This window comes from Oncorhynchus mykiss, chromosome 8 (assembly GCF_013265735.2).
Source record: "Oncorhynchus mykiss isolate Arlee chromosome 8, USDA_OmykA_1.1, whole genome shotgun sequence".
In the NCBI taxonomy this organism is placed as follows: domain Eukaryota; kingdom Metazoa; phylum Chordata; class Actinopteri; order Salmoniformes; family Salmonidae; genus Oncorhynchus; species Oncorhynchus mykiss.
The window spans coordinates 22,951,577-22,958,040 of NC_048572.1; positions in this window are offsets into that span (position 1 = coordinate 22,951,577).

Consider the following 6,464-nt stretch of genomic DNA (forward strand, 5'->3'; position numbering starts at 1 on the left):
ACAGTTTTATGTTGTGACACATAGGTGTGATCCCTTGGTGTTGTGACATCTACAGTTTCTACTGGCTCAGGGGACTTCACCGTCATTTCTCATCATTTCAGGAATTGTTTTATACAAGACAGATTTTTGGGAAGATGTTTTTTGTCTTTCTCTCCTTCTTTGATGAATGTTTTCGATCAAATCTATAAAATCCCAAATGCCGTCTAGTAAAATGTCTAACAGAACGTTAACTTCAAGTGGAGGATGTGTTGGATGTGTTGTGTTTAAACTCACTAAGTCAAGAAAAAACTGGATCATCTCTTGAAGATTTTGTGGATGATCAACTCCTTGCAATTAGAGTAGCTTGATGACTCCCTCCATTTCACTCAGATCATGACAACCACCTGTGATAAATTATTATTGGGTGATTTAGTAAATGGCAGCTTTGGGCTTAGGAGGACATTCTCAAATTTCCCGAGGAACAATTACTCCATTGACCTCCAACCACAATTAGACTGTCTACACATTCAATCACTCCAGGGCAGTCACAATCAGTCAGTCACACAACCACAGGGTCGTTCCACCAATTATGTGTCTTTTGAGTAGTGTAACTTCGTGGGGGGAAAAAACACTTTTTATTGCTCCTAATTGTAACATTCTGTCATAAAGAGCACATGTTCAACTTAATAAAAAACATGTTTTCATATCTCAAGAGGTTAAAAAAAATGTATCCTATAATAAGTACCTAGTAAGTGCCAAATAAAGTACCAGGGTTGACAACTTCATCTTAAATCAGCTATAAATCCCCTTGTGACAGCAGGACTGAAAGCTATATTTAGATGTCCTAACCAATTTTCTAAAACTATAGTTTGTTAACAAGAAATTTGTGGAGTGGTTGAAAAACTAGTTTTAATGACTCCAACCTAAGTGTATGTAAACTTCTGACTTCAACTGTGTTTGATGTTAGCTATGTGTAGTAATGCATAAATTACATGCATTTCTTTAAATTGACAATTTTATGAACTGTTGTGCAAGTTTTAAATTGACACAATACCTGTTAGCAAACGTATCAGCTAGAGATGACGTGCAGGAGCTTGCAGGGATTTGTAGTCTTCCATGATGTCTACTTTGATGCTAATTAGCATTTTCGAATCTGAAAGTAAACATAGCCGAATATATTGATAAAAGTCACCTTGTCTGAGAGAGATTTACATGGTTATCAAAACGTCACGCTGGGATAAGCCCACACAGAACACAGCTCTTATTTTAAGTGTTTCTAATAACCCCTATGGGGAAAATTAATGGTGGAGAAACGATTGGAACCATTTCCCTATTTGACCGTTAGGTTTTATGGGTATTATGACACCTCTGCTGTGGGGCTCTATTCAGCTCCACACTAATCTTGAGGGGCATTTCTTTAAAACATACATCCAATCCCGTTGATTGCCACTGTTCCCAGTGCTGTGGCAAGACAAGACAATGATAGAGTTTCAGTTCATGATCTTAAATTGCATGCGCAGATGCTCCGATTTCAAAATGATTAGGAGCACAGTATAAAAGGTAACGCACTCATTATACAATGGATTGATTAGAAAAATAAAAGCAGTACTTTTCAATGCGTGAGATATAAGTGCCGTGAGAGCGTGAGAAGATGGTCAAATGCATGTGTCTCATGGCCAATATGTGAGAGTTTGCTGTTCTGTTTGACTACTGCTGTATGTGTTCTGTGTTTCTTTTGAAAAAAATATTTAAAAAGGAATAGTTTCACCATCTTAAAACAAGAGTCTAGTTCACATAACAAGGTTGACCTTAAATGAGGGACAGTATTTTTTTAGATAAATAATCATCTTCAGAAATGACTTTTTGTCAAAGCAGCAAAATAACTAGGGCTTTACAATGATTGTGAAAACTTCGATAAACGTTACCTTAAGTGGGTCTTTCATCATATATTGATGGGCACTTCATTTAATACAGTATAACAGGCTTTTAGTATTTGTGCAACATATTTGCAAATTCAGTATTTGTGCAACATACTTACTTAAAATGTCAAAGGGAGGCAAAAGGCACTTATTTCATGGAAAGACCCCACACCAAATTTGGAAAATGTCCATTGACATCCTATCCTATCAGGGCTGCACAATGTGCATTATGAACCCTCACCCTACCTTCATCTTCACACCCCAGTTCAAACCTAATCCTAGCCATAACTCTAACCCTGATCACACCCTGATCTGTTTCACCTGTCCTTGTGATTGTTTCCACCCCCCTCCAGGTGTCACCCATCTTCCCAATTATCCCCTGTGTATTTATACCTGTGTTCTCTGTTTATACCTTTGCAGTTTGTCTTGTTTGTCAGGTCAACCAGCGTTTTTCTCCAATGCTGCCTTTTCCACAGTCTCTCTTTTTCTCACCTCACTGGTTTTGACCCTTGCTTGTCCTGTCTCTGAGCCCGCCTACCCGACTACTCTGGCTGTCCTGACTCTGAGCCCGCCTGCCGTCCTATACCTTTGCCCTACCTCTGGATTACCGACCTCTGCCTGACCTGACCCTGAGCCTGCCTGCCGTCCTGTACCTTAGCCCCTATACTCTGGATTATTGACCCCTGCCTGCCGGAGAGTGCTTGGAACCAAGAGGCACTTTTTGATATGTTCCTGCATGGCATTTCGGAGGAGGTCAAGGACGAGCTTGCAGCCCAGGAGTTCGGAGCTCGAGTCCCTCATCGCTTTGACCATCCGTATCGATTGGAGATTACAGGAACGACGGAGGGAGAGGGAATTCGATTTCGCTTGTACGCCCAGGGATCCCGCCTAGCCTCCTAGTCATCCCGGAAACTCCCGACGGTCTCGTTGCCGAGAGAACCCGAGGCTTCCCAACCTGCCCTGAGGGCTGCAAAGACGGCCGAGTCACCACTTCCAGAGCCTATGCCACTAGGCAGAGCTGGGCTGTCGCCAGTGGAATGGCAATACAGGATCGACACAAAGAGTTGTCTGTATTGTGGGTCTCTTGGTCATTTCGTGTCCTTCAAAAGAACCAGGCTCTGGTGGGCCATATGGAGAATGTTCCTGATTCCCTTGCTCGCACCCCTTTTCATGCCATTCGACTGTGGGGAGACCAGTCCAAATCTCTCCGGGTTCTCATTGACTCTGGGGCCGACAAAAGCTTTTTGGACGCTACCCTGGCGTCTGAACTGAACCTCCCCACTCAGCTCCTCTCCATTCCCATGGACGTTAGATCGCTGGACGGGTGTTCTACAGGCGGAGTCACCCACCACCACTTCCATCAACCTACGTGTGTCAGGGAACCACAGCGAGGCTATCCAGTTCCTGCTCATCAAGTCCCCTCAGATTCCCGTGGTATTGGGATTCTCTTGGCTCCAGCGACACAATCCCCTCATTAACTGGTCTACTGGTGCCATCATGGGCTGGAGCCCGTTCTGCCACGTCCATTGCCTGAAATCAGCACAACCTGCCCTCGGAAGGTGCCTCTGACCTCTCCGCTGGTCCCGCGGAGTACCAGGACCTTTGGGAGGTGTTCAGCAAGGCCTGGGCCACTTTGCTCCCGCCGCTCCGACCTAATGACTGCGGGATTGACCTTCTCTCTATTACGACTCCGCCCCGGGGACGACTGTACTCTCTGCCGGGACCAGAGACAAAGGGGATGGAGACATACATTGGGGAATCCCTTGCTGCAGGATTAATCCGTTCTTCTTCTCCCGCCGGTGCTGGGTTCTTCTTTGTGGAGAAGAAGAACAAGACCCTGTGCCTGTGCATCGACTACCGGGGTCTCAACGACATAACGGTGAAGAACCGCTACCCGCTACCACTCATCTCCTCTACTTTTGAGACGCTCCAGGGGGGCACCTTGTTTTCCAAGCTGGAACTATGGAACACCTGCCACCAGGTGGAGATACGGGAAGGGGACGAGTGGAAGACCACCTTCAACGCGTTCACTACGAATATATGGTCATGCCATTTGGCCTACAACGCCCCTGCTGTGTTCCAGGCTCTGGCCAATGATGCTCTCCGCGACATGTTGAACCGGTTCATCTTTGACTGCCTAGATGACATCCTCATCTTCTCCCGTTCCAACCAAGAACATGTACTCCACGTCCGACAGGTTCTCCAACGCCTCCTGGAGAACCAGCTGTTTGTAAAAGCAGAGAAGTGCGAGTTCCATCATTCCACCATCCCTTTCTGGGTTTCATCATCGCCGCAGAAAGTGTGCAAATGGATCTCGGGAAGGTGAAAGCAGTGGTGGATTGGCCCCAGCCTACTTCCAGGGTGGAGCTACAATGCTTCCTGGGGTTAGCCAACTTCTATCGCCGCTTTATCCGGGGTTACAGCACATCCCAGTTCTGGAAAGCATTCTGTGCCCTCATTGGGTCGTCGGCCAGCCTGTCCTCTGGGTTCTACCCCTAGTCCAAAGGACCAGTCGGAGCCAACCAGGATCTTGAGACTACGGGCCTATCTCCGTTTGTGTTCCCTGGGGTATCAGCCCCCGCTCTTCTCTGAGCAGGAGGAAGAGGTCGGCATACCCTCTGCCCAGATGTTTGTCCGACGCAGTCGTGGTACCTGGAGGAGAGCCCGGTCGGCCCTCCTCAAGACAACCTCCAGGTATCAACAACAAGAGGATCGCCATTGAACCCCGATACTGTCACACCCTGATCTGTTTCACATGTCGTTGTGATTTTCTCCACCCCTTCCAGGAGTCGCCCATCTTCCCCATTATCCCCTGTGTATTTATACCCATGTTCTCTGTTTGTCCGTTGCCAGTTTGGCTTCTTTGTCAAGTCAATCAGCGTTTTCACCAGCTCCTGCTGTTTCCCCGTCTCTCTTTTTCTTGCCCCCCCTGGTTTTGACCCTTGCCTGCCCAACTACTCTGCCTGTCCTGACTCTGAGCCCACCTGCCGTCCTGTACCTTTGCCCTACCTCTGGATTACCGATTTCTGCCCTATACTGTGGATTATCGACCCCTGCCTGCCTTGACCTGTCGTTGCCTGTCCCTGTTGCTATAATAAACATTGTCACTTCAACAATCTTGGTCTTACCTTGATTCCTGATAGCCTGACGCTAACTTTAACCCTAGCTTCATGTCCACACAATGGTCATAACCCTAACCCTAGCCATAACCCTAACCCTAGTCCACACCCTGGCTCAACCCCAACCTAACCCAATAACTATCTAATTCTAATGACGCTTGCAGTAAGTGTGTTCCCAATACAGATGGTTCCAACTGAATTATTCCAGCACCAGTGGTACATCTGGAGCAACATGCTTTCTGCATTGATGCCTAGATAACAGGAGCCAGTGACTATGACTGTAATGTCATCTTTTCATCACTTTCTTACTTCCTTAACTGGCGGCAGATAGACCGCTAAACATTTACATGTGCAGTGGAAAGTTGAGATGTATGATCTCCTGAACTGAAAAAATGTGTCACCACTACAGCAATAGACACAACAGTCCAAAGAATGTACTTCTACTACCTGGAGAGCACAAAAGGACACTATTGGACATTGATAAAAGGCAAATAAAAAGGGAACGACTAATCCTTAACTATATGACATGTCAGTAGGGCAGGACAGCCGTTGCAGAGTTTGTTAGTAGTTTAGACAGAGTGTTGTCTGGTGGCCCGGCAAACCTTTTGTCTATGAGCGTGTGTGTTTGTGTGTGCATGCGTGTGCATATATTTGTTTGTTTGCCAGTCTCAATGTAGGATTATGTCTACTAAGAATGTTCAAGGATAGAAATAGTTTACCATATATTTCTTTGACACCTTCTCCCTGGCACACAGGTCTGTTTCTAGAATATAAGCCAAAGGGAGATATTTCATCAATTGTATTGGTTCCTACAATTACCTCTTTCTTTTAACACTCTTGCAGGTGTGACATGTGTCATGTATATGCTATTATCTCCAGGTGCTACCTGTCAGTAGGGGAGCAGTTTTTTTTTTACAGTATATACCCAGTCTTTCCCTGTGTCCAGCAGATCTCTTTTTTTCCGTACACAGTTTGGCATGCGCTGGGAGGACGAGAGCAGGGATGGTGTGGCTTGGTCCAAATTCAGTGGAACCGGATTGTAAGTGTGCTTGCTCTGCGAGTCCCCTATCTCCCTTCAGATCTTCTCTGCTTCTCCCAGAGCACTCCCTCCTCAGGTGTTCACTTGTAATTGTTGATATTTATAGTAAAGCTAATGTTTAATATTGCTATTGAGGAGGGCATGTCCTGGGGGAAGGAGAACGGATCTGTAGGGAGATGGGCTCTCACACCACAAGCATACTTACAATCTAGTTTCACTGAATTTGGACTATGGGTGGCAGGTAGGCTAGTGGTTAAGAGCGTTGGGCCAGTAACCAAAAGATCACTGGTTTGAATCCCTGTGTTGATTAGGTGAGAACTCTGTTGATGTGCCCCTGAGCAAGGCACATACTCTAATTTGCCCTGTCAAATGGACTAAAGCAGGGCTCCCCAACCCTGTTCCTGGAGA